General features: G+C 50.0%; 1 long non-coding RNA gene across 1 annotated transcript in view; it reads left to right on the top strand.

Annotated features, from left to right (window-relative positions):
* LOC133246697 (uncharacterized) overlaps window positions 1-20,297 on the top strand; it is a 38,638-nt gene extending 18,341 nt beyond the window's left edge. The window contains exon 3 of the long non-coding RNA XR_009736115.1: window positions 19,215-20,297. This is a non-coding gene — a long non-coding RNA (uncharacterized LOC133246697). The remainder of the gene's footprint in view (window positions 1-19,214) is intronic.
* Window positions 20,298-20,552: the final 255 nt, after the last annotated feature.

The following is a 20,552-nucleotide window of genomic DNA, read 5'->3' as shown; positions in this document are numbered from 1 at the left end:
TAGCTTAACCATTTCATTGGTGGAGACAAAATACATGAGACAGTGATGCAGTAGTACGGCTCTGTACTTAGGGAGATCCCAACTGTATGCAGATGGTAAGTTCAGCAAGATTTCAGAGAAGAAGCTGAACGTGCATCCTTGTGGTCCAGATCTGTTTCATGGAGAAGGAGCCTGAAAACAGTCGAGGGTGAGGTGGTGAAACCGTGTTGGTGGACGTGTGTGCAGCCCTGAGCGTTTGAGTTCTAACGTATGAAACTTCTGGGGTCCAGGTCGATGAGAGCTGACATGTATGATATCTGTAGGGACAGGGGACTGATCGTATGAAGGAATTGGGAAAAAGTGACGAACAGAAACAAACAAAGCGGGGGGTATGGGAGCCGTCAGTCAGAACAAACTGGTGAGCCCTTTTTCCCTGGACCGAAAGGGCCTGAGTCCCGGCGGTTGGGTGTTCTGCTCTTGCTTCATGGGAGAGCAGATCCATGGTGACCGTGGCGTGTGTTTGGCTCCTTATGGAAGGTAGGGAAAGTAGGGATAGTCAGCCCAGAGCCTTCCTTTGTAAGTAATTTTAATGAAGAGAGGCTTGTAAAGATCCAGCTCTGCTCCTTGGACAGACCTGGGAGGTTGTTTTTTGCATCCTGAGATTCTGAGAAGCCTAGTGGCCATTCATTTGTCAGAGCCCTCACCTCTTCAGCCGCTTGTTGAATCGCCTCCTTGTTTGCCTGTCTGTTCAGTCATTTCCGACTCTTTTCAACCCCATGGACTGTAGCCCGCTGGGCTCCGGTGTCCATGGGATTATCCTGGCAACAATACTGGAGTGGGTTACCTTTTCCTTCTCCAGGGGATCTTCCCAACCCAGGGATCGAACCCGCATCTCCTGTATCTCCTGCATTGGCAGGCGGATTCTTTATCACTGGGAATCTGCCTCCTTGATTACATAACTGCTTTTCTTTTTTTTTAAATCTGAGGTTTCGTTGTTTTTCATGTTCCTTTAGTTTTTTGTTTTCTCCCTTACAATGTGACTTCTTGTGTATGTCCTAAATTTCCTAGAATTGAACCCTATGAAAAGACTATTTGATAAAAAATAAAATCAACAGGACTCCTCCAGTGGTGTAGCAGATAAGAATCTGCCTGCCAGTGTTCAGTCCCTGGTCTGGGAGGATCCCACATGCCTCGGAGCAACTAAGCCTGCGCACCACAACTGCTGAAGCCCCCGTGCCTAGAGCCTGTGCTCCGCAGCAAGAAAGGTCACTGCAGTGAGGAGTCCGAGCGCTGAAACAGGGTGGCCCTGCCTGCGGCAGCCGGCACGCCCGAGTGCAGCAGTGAAGACGCAGCCTGGCTGAAAGTAAATGCAGTGAGAAAAGAGCTGACCGTCGTGAACAACGACACAAACAAAGCCCCCGAGCCAGAGCACTGGGACACCGCCTCTGTTTCTTAGCACCCTGTGGCTTTAACACCGTTTCCTTTCTCGAGACCTAAGCAGCTGAGTGAAACTTCCGCAACAGCACGGCTGACCATTACAGCCACACTGAGTGGTGGTTCTATACTCCGATAGTTTCCTTAATAGTAATTACATTGAACGTGCCGTGTAATTTGATGTTTATTTGCTAGGCAACTTTTGTATTTCATTGAAATGATGTGACTTACACAGCAAAGGTAATTATCTTATGATTATGAGGCTTTGACCCTGAACTGGGCCTTAATAATTACTTGCAGTTTCTGATGTAATTAAATCATGAGCCAGATCTTGCCTGGCCGGCAGGCAACTAACAGCAGGCACATAAGGACTGAACCGCAGGGGCACGGCGATAAAACCCTGTGCGCGGGCTCTGGCAGCCGCGTGTGAGCAGAGCTACTCCCGGGACCCTCGCTGGCCACTGAGCCGTGACTGGCAACCACTCTGCTGTGTGCTTGGAGTGTTTTGAATCTGCCCATGTCTGTTTGGAGCTCATGGAAGGTCAGCAGCACATGAGGGATGGGCCTTAGCCATGGACCTGACATCCAGACAGCACCGCCATGTCTCCCCATGGATTGCTCAGGACTGGGGACGTGGCCCCGCTTTGGACAGTGACACTTAGAATTTGCTGGGGGCCGCGGGGCAAGCTCTTCCTCTCCTAAGACTGAAGGAAAATCTCGCCTCCTGTGGTGGCGTCTTCCGAAGGGGGAAGTACGGAGCCCAGGTCACCGCGGGGACCCACCTGAGCCTGAAGCCGAGCCCGGGATGCGCCTCGTGGGAGGGAGGTCGTCGGGGTCCTGCTGCTGTCTCTGGGCCCTCGGATGGGCCTTTGGAGCCCAGCTGACTGTGGCAGGCTGAGTCTCCTGTTCCGTGGAGGCGAAGGTGCAGTCGCTGACGTTGGTGATGGGTGGCTGTTTCTCAGGCAGCTTCCCGTGGTAGAAACGTCCCCTCTCTTCTCCACCTCCTGTTGCCTGCTGAGTGATTTCTGCCCGGGCCCAGCTTCCCCTGAACTGGGAGTGGAAAGAGACCCACACTACTGACAGCCGTCCAGTCAAGTGACTTGGAGGGACGCTTGCAGAGAGGCGGTTCCGGTAAATCCCAGCAGGCGCCCGGGCAGAGCGACGGTGTGGGCGTGTGTGCTGGTGCGTGTGTGCGGGTGCGTGTGTGTGGGTGCATGTGTGCTGGTGCATGTGTGCGGGTGCGTGTGTGTGGGCGTGTGTGCGGGTGCGTGTGGGCGTGTGTGTGGGCATGTGTGCTGGTGTGTGTGTGTGTGCATGTGTGTGCGGGTACGTGTGTGTGGGCGTGTGTGTGGGCGTGTGTGCTGGTACGTGTGTGCTGGTGTGTGTGTGTGTGTGCGTGTGTGGGCATGTGTGTGTGTGCATGTGTGTGCGGGTGCGTGTGTGTGGGCGTGTGTTTGTGTGCGTGTGTGTGCGGGTGCGTGTGTGTGGGCGTGTGTTTGTGTGCGTGTGTGTGCGGGTGCGTGTGTGTGGGCGTGTGTGTGGAGTGGTTACTTGTGGTAGCCATCCTAGTGGGGCTTTCCTGCTCCATCATGCACCCAGAGTTTCTGATTTAAAAAATTCACAATGGGCCAGAAGACATCATAAACATGAGGATTTTCTTCAGGAAATGCCTTCTTCATCTTCAGGGATCTATTACGTTCTCTATTTTGTAAGCTCCCAGTTTGGTATGGGGCAAACTTGATTTTTTTAATTAATAAAGTTTGGCGCTTTTCACGTTTTTAGTATGTCTTCATTTTAAACCTTGATTCAGCTAGCAGCTTCATAGATACCTTGTTTGTATTTTCTGGTCTTTCCAATTGTTTACACTGAAGGAGTCTCGACACCCCCCTCTGCCCGGCATCCACATGTTTGTAATTACTTATGGTTAGTTTATGTTTCTAAATTTAAGAAAACACTTATGGTGGCCCATCTATTTGATTAGGTATATCCTTGTGATTATAATATTGCTTCAGAGATTAATTTACAAAACATACAATTGACACTTTTAATTAATAGCCTGCCACAGAGCGGAGTTCAGTGATGTAACCTGGTGGTCCAGACCTACAATTTATGAGCTATTAGTTAGCCATTAACTCATCTGCTCACACGACCTGTTGATCCATCAGCTGATGGAGAGTAGAGACCTGAATGATCCTAAAAGATATTTTACAGAACTTTCAAAAAATTTCCAGGAAAAAGTTGATCCTTGGATGAAAAAGAGAGTAGAAAAAAAGTTCATTAATTTCCAAGGCATTTCCTGCCCTCCACCACAAAACAGGCATGTAGTCATTTCAGTAACGCTATACTTAAAAAATTATTTCCCTAACTGCACAGCTGAAGTGACATGACTATTTTTAATTCTTAAAAAAAGAAGGGGGAATCAAAACTGATTTTTGCAAATCTTTGGAGTGCGTGGTATGAGGCATCAATTTTAATTTGGCTTCATTTACTAAGTGTTTCATTACCTCATCCTTTGGTTTTAACTATGGATTTTCTATAAATCTTCGTACGGCTAAACATGATAAACTGCTTAACACGCCGCGGAACAAGGCAGTGCTTATTAGCACTTGAGAAGTTATTGATTGCTTGTCTTGATTAATCTTTTATGGGTCTCTGCTGTATTAATTCCAGAGAGGAGGCCCACTTCTACTGCAGTGGGCCTCATTCATACTTTCTACTTCAATTACAAGGTTTTTGCTCCCTACAGCTATTAGTCTAGTTATGACTTTCCCAGCACAAATTCTTCTGGTCTCTATTTGTCAATAGTGAGCAATTAAAAATTAAACAGACTTTCTGTTACGTGTCAGCCTAGATGGGAGAGGGGGTACTTTGGGGAAGAATGGATATAGGTACACGTATGGCTGAGCCCTTCTGCTGCTCACCTGAAACTGTCAAACATTGTTCATCGGCTGTACCCCAAAACAAAATAAAAAGTTAAAAAAAGTTAAATTGATTTTCAAGATGTGCCAATAAGATGAAAAGTGGGACCCAGATGTGTTTTATACACTTTAAAGCAAATTGAGATTTTAATTCATGTTTCAAAATAAAGTTTCCTTTCCTCCATTATGTAAATTTAAAATATATACACCCTTCTGCGTGTGTGCAGCTTCCAGTGTGTAAGCTGGGAAATCAGAAGTTCTTAAGCAAACAGCCAGTGGTACGTTCATCCTGATGTTCACTGCCAGTCTGGCCTGGGAGCTTCTGAAGCAGAGAGATCTCGCCTTGCAGGACTGAGTCGAGGGTGAGGGGGTGCTGGGCGTGGGGCGCAGGGTCCCTGGTGCAGAGGGGCCGGGGGTGTGGGTGCAGGACCCCGGTTGGCGCAGGGCAGCCTGGGGACACGCTTGAGGCCACACCTGCCAAGCTTCTGTTCCCAGACTACAGGGGGGCTGATGCGCCCCCACTTCTGGGCCACCATCGCCTGAGGAACAGCTGGAGCCCGGACATGTTAGCCATCCCACCCAGGGCCGGGGAGTCATTCCTCAGAGTAAAGCGTCCTCCACGTTTCCCAGCAAAGCTGTTCCCCGAGTCCACGTCAGCTGACTAAGATCTAGTCTACCACACACAACACGCGTTTATCTGCTTCAGCCTCAGAGCCGGCTGGTCAGTTAACACCGTCGGCCGGGATGCTGCGGCCAGAGGTGGAGAAGGATGGAGGAGAAGGAGCAGAGGGACGCCTCTGGGTAGGAGGCCGAGCACAGAGCTGATGGAACTTCAGAACCTGCCAGGCCCCTGCGGGCCGGCGCTCGCACGGGCTGGGGGAGGCGTCACATCGTGCATCAGCAGGCTCGAGGAGCAACACTCAGTGTCAGCGTCATGTCCGATCCTTTCTGAGCTCTTGTTTCCACTGCCCGTGGAACCACATATGCTCCAGAAGGGTCGTCGTAAGGAAAATTTTTAGGCAACCGTGTTTACCGACTGCCATGTCGTGTCATGGGCTGAAACCCCTTCTGTCTCTGTGTTGTCCTTGACCCATCTGGGCAAGATGGGACATGGATGCTCCCTCATCCCAGGAACAGCGAGCCAGCCTAGCAAACGGATCTTAGGCTGGAGATGCAAGTCACTGTGTTCACGGCCCAGCTCCAGAGGTGTGTTTCCAGCTGACTTTGGTTCTGTTGGTCTCCTTGAGGTCGTCAGTTCTGGGAACGAGACACCATGTGTCAGTGAAAGGGCGGGTTAACTGAGACTTAACCAGGAAGGGTCATTCATTTTTAGCTTTTAACTGAAATCAGAAAATCGTCTCTGTCCTTTACCAGCTTTCTGAACTTGGGCAAATCACTTAATCTCCTTTGTTCCTCCTGCTAATCTGTGCCTCTGAATGTTCTTGCAGGGATTACAGTAGGATAAGTGTGCCCCTGCAAACAGGAGATACTAGGAAGGGGAAGTGTGCCCTGGCACACAGGAGATGCTCAGAGAGAGAAGTGTGCCCCCCACACAGGAGATGCTCAGAGAGAGAAGTGTGCTCCACACAGGAGATGCTCAGAGAGAGAGAGGTGTGCCCCCCACACAGGAGATGCTCAGAGAGAGAAGTGTGCCCTGCGTACCGGATATCCTCGGAGTGTGGCAGCTTGATTTGAGTGAGCCAGAGTGTCAGTGAGTGTTTTGATGTGCTGCAATGAAAATAGCTGAATCCTTCAATAATGATGATGTTGCTGCTAAGTCGCTTCAGTCGTGTCTGACTCTGTGCAACCCCATATACGGCAGCCCACCAGGCTCTGCTGTCCCTGGGATTCTCCAGGCAAGAACACTGGAGTGGGTTGCCATTTCCTTCTCCAATGCATGAAAGTGAAAAGTGAAAGTGAAGTCTCTCAGTCGTGTCCGACTCTTAGCGACCCCATGGACTGCAGCCCACCAGGCTCCTCAGTCCATGGGATTTGCCAGGCAAGAGTACTGGAGTGGGCTGCCACTGCCTTTTCCATGATGATGTTGACATAGCTCTATCTGTGTGCCAGGGATGGGGTCGGTGAAGATGAAGTTCCCACACCCTGGGAGCCCGTGTTCTACAGCAGTCTTTTCCTGAGTGCTGGTTTCCAGACTGATTTCCCTTCTTCCGCATCAGAACAGTGGACCCTGGAGCTGAAGGCTGAATCCAGGGTGGTGGGTTGGCTGTGACGCCGAGGTTTCTTTTCTCAGTTAAATGCTGGGTCTCTTGCTGAGGAGGTGACGGAGGTGGTGAAGGCAAAGCCTGGGAGTCCACCTGGGGGACGGGGGAGGTCAGGTTAACCTTCCTGCTTCTGGCACGTTCTGACTCCTCCAGCTTGAAACTGTCAGGATGCCAAGGTGCCAAGTTTTGGGGTCCAGTGTCTTGAAACCCACCCCTTCCTTTCTTCCCTCAGCACGCTCGAGTCCCAAGAGAATACAGACGAATATGTGTTTACATTTGTTTGCAGTGACAAGTGCAGTCAGGAGAACATGTAACTGAGGGTGACCAGGGCCTCCTCAAGCTGGCCACTCAGGGAAGGTCTTTCTGAAGAGGTGATTGTTTTTTTAAATAAAAGTTTTTAATTTAAAAAAGTCAGAAGAAACAGTTTTATCAGAAGTGACAATGATTCATATCCTTAAGAGTGTCTTAAAATCAGAGAAAGTTTCCAAATTAGAAAGGCACCAAACCGCAGTGTCTGAGTGGGGAGGGTGAGTGGCGTTTGGGGCTGCCCGCGTCGCATGGCAGGGGCTGAGGCTACCTGAGCAGAGCCCCTGCTGTCAAGGGATGGCCCTCAAGTCCAGTGCTGGTCCCGTGGCCTTCCAGGAGAGGCAGCCTGGACGCTGGCTCCGGGGGACGGGCGCCCCAGCCGAGAGGGCAGTCACCGTCTCTCCCCAGTAGCGGGGCCGGCCTGCCCCCCACGCGTGTCTCATGCCTGTCTGCAGGGTCCTGTTCCTGCCGTTCCCACTGTCTGCTGAGTTTTCTCTTCCGCTGTGCTTCCCAGTTAAATCCTGCCTGGAGGAACGGGTTCAGGATCAGTCCTTAAATCAGCATCTTTAAAGGTTACATGTGTCCTGGCTTCCATGAGCTGTTCGTGGCTTGGATGTTGTTTTGCCCCAGTCATTCTTAAACCCACCTGTACTTCCTGCTCCCACTGCTGTCCACGGCAGTGACATGAATCAGTGTCACCTGTGAGGCTCCTGGAGCCCACTGGAGGCAGGCACCCCGACGGCGGCCCCGTCCCGGGAGGAGAGAGCGCTGGGCATGAAGATGCTCCGTGAACTTGGGGGGCATGAGCACCCCATTCTCTGGGACAGACGAGTATGTTTGGACCAGCCTGGCTAGTTCCTTCTTCCCGGTTCTGATCAGTCATTCTGAGAGCCTCTTGGAATGACTGAGTTCCTGATGAGTCTCCCACGATGGTTGTGAATGTGAATAACAAGATCGTGGTTATGTAGCTGCTCACCCCTGTGGAGTGAGAGGGGGTCAGGACTCCACAGGAGGCGGGGCTGGGCAGAGTCCCTGCCCGGGGCCTGCACCGTCATGGTCGTAGATGACTGAGGTAGTACACGCTCATGGTCACTGTGAGATGACCGGTAAATCTCTCTGTCTCATAACAGATGTCAGCATAAAGCCTTCATCCAAAGCATGGGGAGTGTGAGGGACAGCCACTGGGGTAGACACATTCTAGAGGCGTTTCCTTGACCTTTGAGCCAGCCCCCTTTCTCTGCGGCCCTCACCTGTCCAGGTGCGCTTGGGTGCAGATGTGTTTGTTTGATGTGCTCCGGCCACTGCAGGCTGGAGGGGCAGGACCAGGGTGGATGCTGGCCTGGGCCCTGCCATCAGGGTCTCCAGGAGATCTGAAGTTGGAGTCCCTCCGCCCCTCAAACAGTCACCTGTCTGCTTCTGTCTGGACGTGTGCGAGGTTCTCCCAAGCTGTAAGGTAGCTGAGAAGAGAAGGTCCAAGAAAGACAGGAGAGGGGGCCAGAGCAGGCGAGCGGCTGCGCTTCCCTCCCGCCACGGTTTCTCCATCCGCCAGCGCCGTGGGAAAGCTTGTGGGAAAGCTCGCTGCTGGAATGGAACCTGCCCTTTCCATAAGAAAGGCCTTGTGCTGGCTGGAGAGGGGTGTTACCTGTGGTCACGTTCGGCTAGTTTTCCCCTGCAAGGGCAGCCCACCAGCTTCGGTTGGGCTTAATGTTTTCCCGTCTTCTAATGGACAGTAATTGGAGTGGATTTATTATCTGAGTTACTCCTTCATTCAGGATATCACTTAGAAAGATGGGATCATAAAATGAGATGCTCCCACCAGAAAGTGCCTGTGAGGAGCAGGTGAGGGGGACAGCTGGGTTCCTGGGCCTGGCACTCTCCTTGTAGAGTGGAAAGTAGTTCTTCAGATTTGGAAAATTTATGATATCATAAATGGGATTTAATATCTTTCTTTACCCAATTTAGCAAAAATTGTCAGAAAAAAAAAATTCAATTTTACAGGCAATTTCAGATGTAGGTGCCTCTGCACGTGAATAAATCCCAGGCAGGGTCACCTTCAGAGCTGGCCTTGGACCTTCCTCCTGTTCTGGCCGAGTCACCCTGGTCCCCTCTGTCCCTCCCCTGGCCTGGCATCTCTGAGAGGCCACCAGGCCTGGGTTTAGGCCCGCCCCAGCTCTCATGTCCACACATCCGCCCTCCCCGCCCCCCCCCCCCCCCCCCGCAAAGCTGTCCCTTGAGAGGCTGGGGTGGACCTGGTGCCCCTTACCTGCTGCAACTCTAACTTCCTGAGCACCTCCCCCCCCAACACCCAAGTTCCTGGTGCTGGAGGAAGAGACCTGGAGCGTCACTCCATGGTAATTTCCTGTGAAACAGCAGTAAATGTTACCCGGGTTGGGCTTCCCTGAAGGCTCAGATGGTAAAGAATCTGCCTGCCAATGCAGGAGACGTGGGTTCGATCCCTGGGGCAGGAAGATCCCCTGGAGGAGGCAATGGCAACCCACTCCAGTATTCTTGCCTGGAGAGTCCCATGGACAGAGGAGCCTGGCGGGACTGCAGTCCATGGAAGTGCAGAGTCGGATGTGACTGAGCACACACATATGCGAGTTACCCTGGCTTTTCGAGCGGTGTGCATGAGTGTGGACGGAGCGTGTGCTTCGTTGGTGGTGAACCCCAGGGACCTAACAGTTAGATGATAGGCGCTCCATCTCTGGGAGCCTGCTGTCCAGGGAGATGGAAAGCGCTGTATGGAGGAGTTGGGGCCACCCACGGTAGAGACCCTGCAGAGTGGCTCCCAGTGGCCTGGGGTGGGGTGGAGTCGGCTGGAACAAAGGGGAAGCGAGGCCATAGGTCTCAGAGCTGAGTGAGCTTGTGAGGTGGGCTCTGGGTTTCAGGGCAGGCGTGGCGCTCAGTCCCCTCCCCACCTTCCCAGACATGTGGCTCTGCAGCTGGTCCAGCTCATGACGGGTGCTGGACTTCCTGGAATAAAGAATAAAGAACCCACCTGCTAGTGCGGGAGACCTGGGCTCCACCCCCGGGTTGGGAAGATCCCCTGGAGAAGGGCATGGCAACCCATTCTGGTATTCTTGCCTGGAGAACCCCATGGGCAGAGGAGCCTGGGGGGCTGTCCACGGGGTTGTAGAGAATTGGACAAGACCGAGCGACTAAACAGCAGCACTGTGTCTGCTGCTGGGTCTTCATTTTCAGCGGGTTACAGTTCCTGACGGGCAGCATGCTGGCTGTGTCCAGGAGCCAGGCAAGGCCCACCTGGCCAGCTTTCATCTCCCTGCAGGATGCAGCCCCCTGCCCACTGGGACCCTCCACACCACCCAGTAAGGCGGCCCTCCCCGGACCCACGCATCCACCCATGGCTTCGACCCTACAGGCGACACTTGGCCTTTACGGCCCTTTAGGTCCAGTCGGAGGAACGACAGCCTTAATTATTTTCGGGAGTACTTTATTTTATCTAAGCTCCCAAGATGAAAAATGATAAAACTGGTGCTTGAACACAGGCCTCGCACCCCGTCACGCTGCCTCCACAGCCGCCTGCTTACATTTCCCGCGGCTCCTGGATGGATCCTAGACACAGATTCTGTCACTTTTGGCTCTTCTGCAAGGAGGAAAAGTCACATGACCCAGGAGACGTCATGTCCCGCTGGGCACCTGCTTAACTTTATCCCCAAGTTTAGTGATCACAGGCAGGACTTTGATCATCCAGGGAACAGGCTGTGAAGAATTTGAGTGCTTTCATGAGATAACCATCACGCCAAGGTTTTGTTTCCTTCTGTGCTCTTTAGAATTCCCTCCTTCCCGCCCTCCCTTTCTCCCTCCCTTCTTGCCTCCTCCTCTTCCTCTCCCCCTCCTTCCATCGGTGGACTTGCGCGTTGTCATTGCCTGAACACCTGCCCGCCGGGGGACGTGTCCTCACCAGCTCTGATACCACGGCTCGTGCGTCAGGCAGCGGGCCGGCCTGGGTGAGATCAGCGTGAGAGGGAAGCCGGTGTTCTCGGCGCCCGAGTCCCCAGCTGTTGTATCAGTGTGGTCACAGAAGGATGCATGGGAACGGGCGGTGGTCCTTCTGCTCAATTTAACTGGCTTTACGGCTCTGATTTTGTAAGGGGTTGATGCTGGAAAGGCAAGGACTCAAGCGTATCTTTAAATCTAGAACTGAACCCTAGATTAAAGATTAATGTATGATCAGTATCAAAATACTCAACAGAGACAACTTCAGATGAGAAAAGAAAAATCACTCAGATCTTACTATCTGTTAATAATCATAATTAGCATCTTGGTTAAAAAACCCTTCCAGATTAATTTTTGGCCATGAAAATATACAGAGGTGCTGTCAAGGAAACCACAACTTATTTTTTACCAGGTATGTTACTTTATAACCTTTCAAATATATCTTTTGAACATATTTTGAATTCAGTAAATACAGGTAATCACCACCACCATAGAAATTTCATTTCATTGTCAGAATGTAATGGGTTTACACTAATTTAACTACATTGTTTTCATATTAGTTAATTTAATTGTATAGCTTATCAGTTTGTTTCCAGTTTCTGTTTTTGCAAATATGAACAGCCTGATGATGGATAATCTCAAATGCTCTTGCTCGTCCACTGCTGGGGTTAGTAGACGGAAGGCTTTGCAGAACATCCCTGCTCTTCATCCGAGTGAGAAGGTGTACATGTTAAAAAAAATTGATGTATGTTGTTGAATTTCCCCCCAGAGAGCTTGTGTTAATTTTCGTTTCTTCCAACAACACAAGAATGCCTATTTCTTCAAATTCTTTCCCACCTTAGGCATTATTTTATAAAATAAAATTTTTATAGGAAGGTTTTAAATTACAAAATCAGTTTCTTTTTTTGCGTCTTTCTACATTTTTAAATTTCTTGAGTTGGTTATTATTTGTGTGCTCCTTGAAATTCGTTTCTGCTGGAATTGTTAAATTGTTGTCATACGGTAGTTCCTCATATTTCCCTCTCATCTTTTTGTAACCTGTAGGATTTCTTCCGGCGTCTCCTTTTTTTTATTCCTGATACGGGAAATTTGTGTTTCTTCTATTTCTTCCTACAGTGTATTACTTTTACTTGTAATTCAAAAAGCAAATTGGTTTTTCTCTAATTGTTACTCAGATATTAGTTTTATTTCAGTTCTTGCCTTTATTACGTTCTTCCTTCTGTTTCCTTTAGGTTTTATTTGATTCATACCCATTGATCATCCAAAGTAATTTACTTTCAGAATACGTCATTCAGTTCAGTTCAGTTCAGTCGCTCAGTCATGTTTGACTCTTCGTGACCCCATGAACCACAGCACGCCAGGCCTCCCTGTCCATCACCAACTCCCGGAGTTTACCCAAACACATGTCCATTGAGTCGGTGATGCCATCCAACCATCTCATCCTCTGTCGTCCCCTTCTCCTCCTGCCTTCAATCTTTCCCAGCGTCAGGGTCTTTTCAAATGAGTCAGCTCTTCTCATCAGGTGGCCAAAGTATTGGAGTTTCATCTTTAACATCAGTCCTTCCAATGAACACCCAGGACTGATCTTTAGAATGGACTCGTTGGATCTCCTTGCAGTCCAGGGGACTCTCAAGAGTCTTCTCCAACACCACAGTTCAAAAGCATCCATTCTTCGGTGCTTAGCTTTCTTTATAGTCCAACTCTCACATCCATACATGACCACTAGAAAAACCATAGCCTTGACTAGACGGACCTTTGTTGACAAAGTAATGTCTCTGCTTTTTAATATGCTGTCTAAGTTGATCATAGCTTGCCTTCCAAGGAGTAAGCATCCGTTAATTTCACGGCTGCAGTCACCATCTGTAGTGATTTTGGAGCCCCCTAAAATAAAGTCTGTCACTGTTTCCACTGTTTCCCCATCTATTTCCCATGAAGTGATGGGACCAGATGCCATGATCTTAGTTTTCTGAATGTTGAGTTTTAAGCCAACTTTTTCACTCTCTTCTTTCACTTTCCTCAAGAGGCTCTTTAGTTCTTCTTCACTTTCTGCCATAAGGGTGGTGTCATCTGCATATCTGAGGTTATTGATATTTCTCCTGGCAATCTTGATTCCAGCTTGTGCTTCCTCCAGCCCAGCGTTTCTCATGATGTACTCTGCATATGTTAAATAAGCAGGGTGACAATATACAGCCTTGACGTACTCCTTTTCCTATTTGGAACCAGTCTGTTGTTCCATGTCCAGTTCTAACTGTTGCTTCCTGACCTGCATAAAGGTTTCTCAAGAGGCAGGTCAGGTGGTCTGGTATTCCCATCTCTTTCAGAATTTTTCAGTTTATTGTGATCCACACAGTCAAAGGCTTTGGCATAGTCGATAAAGCAGAATTAGATGTTTTTCTGGAACTCTCTTGCTTTTTCGATGATCCAGCGGATGTTGGCAATTTGATCTCTGGTTCCCTTGCCTTTTCTAAAACCAGCTTGAACATCTGGAAGCTCACGGTTCACGTATTGCTGAAGTGGTGTGTGGCGCAGGAGTGGCTGAGAGGAGGACCCCACGTCCCAGGTCAGGAGCGGCGGCCAAGAGGAACGCACTGGTCATAACAAACACCCTCTTCCAACAACACAAGAGAAGACTCTACACGTGGACATCACCAGATGGTCAACACCAAAATCAGACTGATTGTATTCTTTGCAGCCAAAGATGGAGATTATGTCACAGTATGACTTTATAAGGCATCCAGGTTGTAAAACGGTCAGAGGAAACGCAAGCTCACCTGCATGTGCTCTGCTCAGTGACAGCAGACCTCAGCACTCGGGAGTCAGGCGCCTGTGATTTTAACTGAGTGGAACTGTTTCGTGCAGAGTTCAGTTACTTCTGTCATTTCTCACGTCCGTATCCTTCTGGAGTCCTCTCTGGGTCCTCCTACGACAATATTATTAAAAACACGATGTGTGTAATTTCATAACGCTCTCCATGCTACTTAATAATAATTAGCACATATTTTGGCATATGTGCTTTTCTGTTCATTGTTTTATATCAATTCATATTATGTTTCCCTGTATCTTGATTTTTAAAAATACTTATACATAAAATATATAAATATATATAAAAAATATACTCATAAATGCATGATAGATAATCAAATAATAAACGCAGTAATCCCTCCAGGTCCATTGGTAGAGTTCTCGCTCATCGTTTTTATGGATTCTGTGGTGGTGTACAACTATTTCTGTACATAGAGCCATTTTTATTTTGTTTAAAATTTTTTTTTGGCCACTGAAAGCTTGTTTTTGTTTCTTAGTTGCTAAGTTCTGTCCAGCTCTTTGTGACCCCATGGACTGTAGCCTGCCAGGCTCCTCTGTCCATGGGATTCTCCAGGCAAGAATGCTGGAATGGATTGCCATTTCCTCCTTGAGGGGATCTTCCTGACCCAGGGATGGAACCCACGTCTCCTGATCTTCTGTGCTGCAGGTGGATTCTTTACTCATTGAGCCACCTGTGAAGTTCAGATCAAGAGCCCACAAAGTTCCTGAAACTGGTTTGTCCTGGTGGAAGGAGAGGTGAGAATAGCAGAGGAGCCAGGCTGTGGCCCCAAGTCTGGAGGGGCTGATACCCCGGTGGGACTGGCCCAGCGCTGCTCTCCTCGGGCACCTGCCTCCTTGGGAAGGGGTGTGCTCTGCGGGTTCAGGAACCGGCCCTGAGGTGCTCTGGGTCGGCTGGCAGCCTGTCCTCACCCTCCTTATTCTGGAGAGGTTGGAAAACTCAAGCTGCGCTTTTGAGACCTTGGGTAGCTGGGTGTGACTGACCAGGTCTGGGTGGCGAAGGTTGCAGAAGTAAGAGCGTCCCTTGCCCGGACTGTCCCTGCCGTCCTGCCAAGACAGCCGCAGTCCTGGGTGCAGAGACTGTCTGCAGTGCATCCTGCAGAGCTGGCTGGCCAGCCAGGGCCCTTGGGTGACGTCATGCCATAGTCTTCCACCCAGTGACTGTCTGGGTTGTGAAATGAGAGAAAAATAAGCTCCCATCTTACTTATCCCACTGCATTTTGGGTTTCCTTGGCCAGACTCTTATTAGAAGTGTGAACCTCTAGGTGGGTTTCTGCTGCAAAAACAAAAAACAAAAAACCCAAATACGTGCACGGACTAAGTGGTCAGGTGTGAAGAGCAGACTTTGCAGGCTGAGTGTGTGGTGCCCGTGCTAGGCCGTGGGAGACACAGCGCTGCTCGCGATGGCCTGGTGCCCAGGAGGCAGACTGTGGCCACGGGGCCTGTGGCTCTCGGGAGAGCTGTCTGGGCGAGAGCTGCTGCTTCCTCTCTGCGCCTAGCGCTCAGCGAGGGACTGGCTGCTGTGCCAGGGTTTGGAAGGTGAGTGATCTGCTTGTCTTTTAAAAACTGCATGGTCAGCCTTTGAGAACAGGAATGTGGTTTTTGATCTTCTGTGGGTTTTGCAGGTTGCAGAAGTCTTCTTTTGGGCTGCGACTCATTTGCCCTCTTCTGTCGTGCTTCAGACTCTCCCCAGTGAGCGCAGGGCTCCCTGGGGACCCCCACCCCATCTGTCCTGCTTGGAAGGTGCTCGGCTTCTCAACTCTGTGGCTTGGTGATGTCTTCCATTGGTTTTAGGGAATTTCGAGTCCTTACCCCTTCCAGCTGTCTTTTGCCTGCAGTGACTCCCATTTCTTCTTGGAACTCCAATTCCAAGAAGAAATGTAGATATTAACGTAATGTTGGATCTCCTCTTGCTCTTTTTTCTTGTTATGCTCTGGTTGGGAGACTTTCTTTTCATCCTGCTTCTGGTCCATGAATCTTTCCTTCTATTAAATGCCATCTCCCTCTGAACCCATCTTTGGAATTCCTAATTTCAGTTACTGTATTTTTCAGTTCTAATATTTCCATTCGGTCCTTTTTAACAAACGTCAGTTCTCTGATGAGATTATCCTTTATTCATCATCTTCTCCATCATTTCCCTGAGCATATTCGTGACCCTTGTAACTTCCTTATCTGATGATTTCAGTATTTCCATCACATGTGGGTCACTTTCTGTTGGCGTTTTTTTCCTTGATCTGGGGTCAGATGGCTCTGTCTCTTAATGTGTGAGTCACTGTTTTCCTGAACGTTGTGTATGAACGGCTGTAAAATCTGTGATGTCCTCTTGTCCAAGGCAGGGTTTACACTGCTTGTGCTGGAAGGGTGTGTGACAGCCTTTATCCATTGGTGGGCTGAGCTGCCGTGAGGCTGGGCTGGGAGGCTCTCGTCTGCCCCTCTCCCCACATTGGTCACCGGGGTCCCCCCTCCCGCCCGACCCCGCCTCCAGTCCTGATTTCTTTGCATTTGGCTGCACTTTGCTCACTGTGTCCTGGGGTCTCTTTCTGGCTGCATGCTACCTGCCCTCATGGTCTCACACCAGCAGGCCTCTGGAGGGAGAGACTGGCATGCGGTGGGGCCAGTTTCACCCTTGCCCTCTCACCGGGGTCCTGGCCCCTCGCACCTCCAGCTTCAATCGCTCCATCCTTTTAAGACAGTTGCCACCTTGGTAGGTGTCTCTGACTCTTAGCTGTGGCCTTGCACGGGCTCTTTGTTTAGGTCCAGAACCTTGCTGGTACTGGGACCAGCCGGTGCCTTGGTGGGAGAAGCTGCCGATGTCAGCTCAGCTCTGCTGTGATCTCCCTGCCCCACGATCTTGTCCCCTAAGTCCTGGTTCCCTCAGAGGCGCTCCAGCGCCTGTTTGGCACTTCCAAACAGGATTTTGTTTTCCCCAGATTTTGTGTTTGTTCTTGGTGAGAACACTGGTTTGCTGTAAGCACTTTCATCATAGTTGGGAGGGAAGCCTACCTTAGGTTTTGTCTTTTTCTGGGGCGGGGGAGTGTCAAGTTAAGGAAGTTCCTTTCTATTTCTACATGGTTTAAACACATGAATGATTGTTGACTTTATAAAATGGTTTTTCTGAATCTGTTGAGGTGACTCCATGGCTTTTCTTCCCTAATCTGTTGGGTTAATTGGTAGATGCCCTGATTAGATATTTTGATGCTGAGTCATTTTAAATTCTTAAAGCTAAATCCTACTCTGCCACGAGAGCTTATCTTTATACGCTGCTGATGGGCTACTATTTTATTTGGGATTTTTTCGTTTATGATCAAAAGGAGGGATGGGGTCGCTGGCCTCCGGCATCATCATCAGCGTTCTGTAGACCTTGTTGCGTGAGTCATGAGCTCTGTGCCCACCTCGCCCTGTGCGGCCCTTGCTACCGTGGTATCTTAGGGATGCCGACAGTCAGCTGGCCGGACCGTCCTGAACCCAGCTCCCAGGGAGCCCGTGGCTTCCTCTCAGCTCTGCGTCCGTGTGTCGTGCTGGTTCATAAAGCCGTGCAGCCGGTTTTGAGCTGGAGCCTGTCTGTTTTCCCGGTTGATAGATCTTATCCGTGGTGTTAGTTGTCAGGGCTGAGAGGGCTCCTGGAAAGCTGACTCTCACAAGTCCTCCACTGGATATCTGTTTACTGTTTTCAAGTTTTGTTTGGAAGCATTGTAAACACAGAGGGAGGTTTAAAGACTGAGATAAGGGACACTCAGACACTGTTGTGAGGGCCCTGAATGTAAACTGAAGGCTACCTGAGTGTGTGCCTCCACGAGGGGCTCTGGGGCTCTGCAGCCAGCCCGCCCCACTGGGTAACAGCGTCCCTCCCCAGCGGCCCCGCCCCGTGTCGTCTGTAACTGCTCCTTGCTGCGCGCGGGTGGCAGTTACAGCCGGGGCACGTGCCCGGGGTCACAGTGGTGCCCTCGCTCCACGCCTCCCACCCCCATCCGTCCGGTTAACCACAGGTCAGCACTGCCGTTCTCAGCCCCCTTCCCGGGGACAGTGTGTGTTTTATTTGTTCCTCTTCAGCTGACACTGAAATGTTTTAAACTGTTTGTAGGCCCCAATAATGCGTTTTCTCAGGCCTATACTCTGACACTAGTTCAGTTCAGTTCAGTTCAGTTCAGTCGCTCAGTCGTGTCCGACTCTTTGCGACCCCATGAATCGAGCACGCCAGGCCTCCCTGTCCCTCACCGACTCCCAGAGTTCACTCAGACTCACGTCCATCCAGTCAGTGATGCCATCCAGCCATCTCATCCTCTGTCGTCCCCTTCTCCTCCTGCCCCCAATCCCTCCCAGCATCAGAGTCTTTTCCAGTGAGTCAACTCTTCACATGAGGTGGCCAAAGTACTGGAGTTTCAGCTTGAGCATCATTCCTTCCAAAGAAATCCCAGGGCTGATCTCCTTCAGAATGGACTGGTTGGATCTCCTTGCAGTCCAAGGGACTCTCAAGTCACAAATCCACTTGTGAAATGTGTTGGATTCGGAATAAGTGAGCATCTAGTTCACGAAGATATGCTTGGATAAAATGCCACAGCAGTGGGAGAGAAAAGGCTCCTTCAGTCCCAGCAAACTGAAAACCATCTTACATCCAGGCCATTGACTAAACTCTTCCCAAATCTCTCACATGTATGTCCTTATTCCTAAGTTCTTTATAAAAAGGAAATTCTTCACTTTTTGATTCAGATTACAAATCCGCTTTGCTGTTCATTTCCGTTTTGAGTATGTGTTTCAGAAGCGCAGTTGCATGAAACTCACATTGACGCTCTGCGTGTTTTCTAGGATCCTGTGTAGTGAGAAGTGGTGTTCACGCGCCACGCAGGTGCCCATGTTGCCTGGGCAGTGAGTGTATGTGGACCTGAGTTCAGGGTGCTGAGGGGTTGTTGCACCAGGTCCGTGATCCTGGCCTCCCACCCCGTCTTGTTCAGAGGTGTTTGCGACAGGTACTTAGTAAGTTAAGTGAGTGGGTTCCAGCATCTGGGTGGGAGCACTGGCTGTCAGGAAAATCAGCAGCATGGACTGAAATCCCTGTCTTTGATTCACTTTTCCTGGCACGCGTTGGCGTGATGCTGGTGTTTCCGCCCGTGTCTTCACTTCTCTGTCCAGAGAGGGAAGTGATGGGGCTCGTCACGTGACTCTGCAGACTCCCACTGATGGAGGTTTGCCTCCCTGCCCCTCAGCTGCGGGTTCAGACGTGTGGCAGCTGCAGTGGCGCGGTGAGCACCTGCACTTGGAGACCCGTGTGTCTTGGCCCCTACCCTGAGGTATCCTTGCTTGGGGGGATTGTGCAGGAGGCCTCTGTTCCCCAGAGGAGCTGAGCCGCTCAGCTGGACTCAGCCTGCATCAGCTGACCCCTCACTGACCTTCAGACGTGTGAGACAGCTGCCTGCCTGTGCTGCGCTCCCGAAGCTCGTGGGTACTCCTTACGCAGCGTCGTGGCGCCTGTAGGTAACTGACGGTCGCCAGTGGGGGAGGAGGGCTGGAGTCTCTGTCTGAATCCAGGGATACCAAACGTTATATGTAACAATGATGTGTGCTTTCTGTGTTCTTTTGACAGCGTTTGTAATAAACATAATGTGAGAGCCATGGACACGAAACTGTTTGTGTGGTTGACTTCAGACGAGGGACTAGCACGATGAGTCAGTAACAGAGCTGGGCCAGGAGCGCCAGCCTCTCAGCTTTTCGTCTGATGCTCATTCTCTTGCATCCAGACTTTCCTCAATGATGAAGAAGGCTGTAAGAACCCCCGTTTGCCTGCTGAGTATGCTAAGAGAAGAGTTACCGCTGTGGTTTGTTCGCAGGCCCAGGGGCTTGCCGGACTTTGGAGCAGTCCGTGCTTGGCTTGCACAGCACGGGCCTGTTGCTGATTCACCAGGCCCGGGTTTTAACTGGGAGCGGCCGGGCTGCTGGTAACTCCTGTGCTCCTAGACACAAGATGTCACTATTGTGCTTACCGAGCGGATCACATTCTTGTTGTGATTTTAATGCTTTTAGATGGTCTGCCTTTTTAGCCCAGAGTGAACTAATCAGACAGCCTGCACGGGGGCATAAATCATAGCATATTGCTGGGGAACCTCAGGTGAAATAAATCAAGGAATATTTTCTTCAATCAGCTCTTCAATCATTCTTTTTAGTCACATAGAAAATACGGTCCATGCTGTATTTACAGTTTGATGGTAAGGAGATGTTTAACATCAGTGTAGGAGATTAAAAATGACAAGTTATATGGTGAAGAGTGTGAAAAGGTGTTTACACTGACATGTAATATCTAGGTTGATCTACAACCCAATAATAGATACCATAAATCTAAGCGCAGGCCCCCGAGACCTTGTGCTGGGTGAGTTACCGTGGCGGGTCAGTGCGTCCGAGCGGCCTGGGTCCCACGTGTGGGAGGCTGCGGCTGCTGAGCAGACGTCCGGCAGGAGGGGTGCGGGCCGCTCGGTTCTCCTGGTCTGGGGCAGGCTGCCAGCGTGCTCACACGTCTCCCCTCCCTCCAGACTCAGGGTTCCTGAGCTTTGTGTTGACATGTGTGTGTCTGATGCCCATTCGCCTGTTTGGTTTTTACTTAAAAACAATAAAAATCTAACCCAAGAGAACACTGTTTGTATTCCACCTCTGGCCCCAAACATATTCCAGTTCTTGCAAGAGATGACAGATGTTGTTGGATTTTATTTTAAAAAAATAACACTTTTATATATTTTGTAAAATGTAAACGTTTGACAGACTATTAAAATTATATGTAAAGGAAGAACTGAGTTCACTTTGAGTGAAAACCTGAAGTTACCTCTTACAAACTTTATGCTTTGCCTTGGAGAGGCTGTCCTTTCCCTGTTTCTCTTCCAAACAAAAAACCTATGGAAAAGAATCAACATTTATTTGTACACATGCATGCACG

The sequence above is a fragment of the Bos javanicus genome, chromosome 4 (genome assembly GCF_032452875.1).
Source record: "Bos javanicus breed banteng chromosome 4, ARS-OSU_banteng_1.0, whole genome shotgun sequence".
In the NCBI taxonomy this organism is placed as follows: Eukaryota; Metazoa; Chordata; class Mammalia; order Artiodactyla; family Bovidae; genus Bos; species Bos javanicus.
This window is presented reverse-complemented; position numbering and strand designations above follow the sequence as displayed.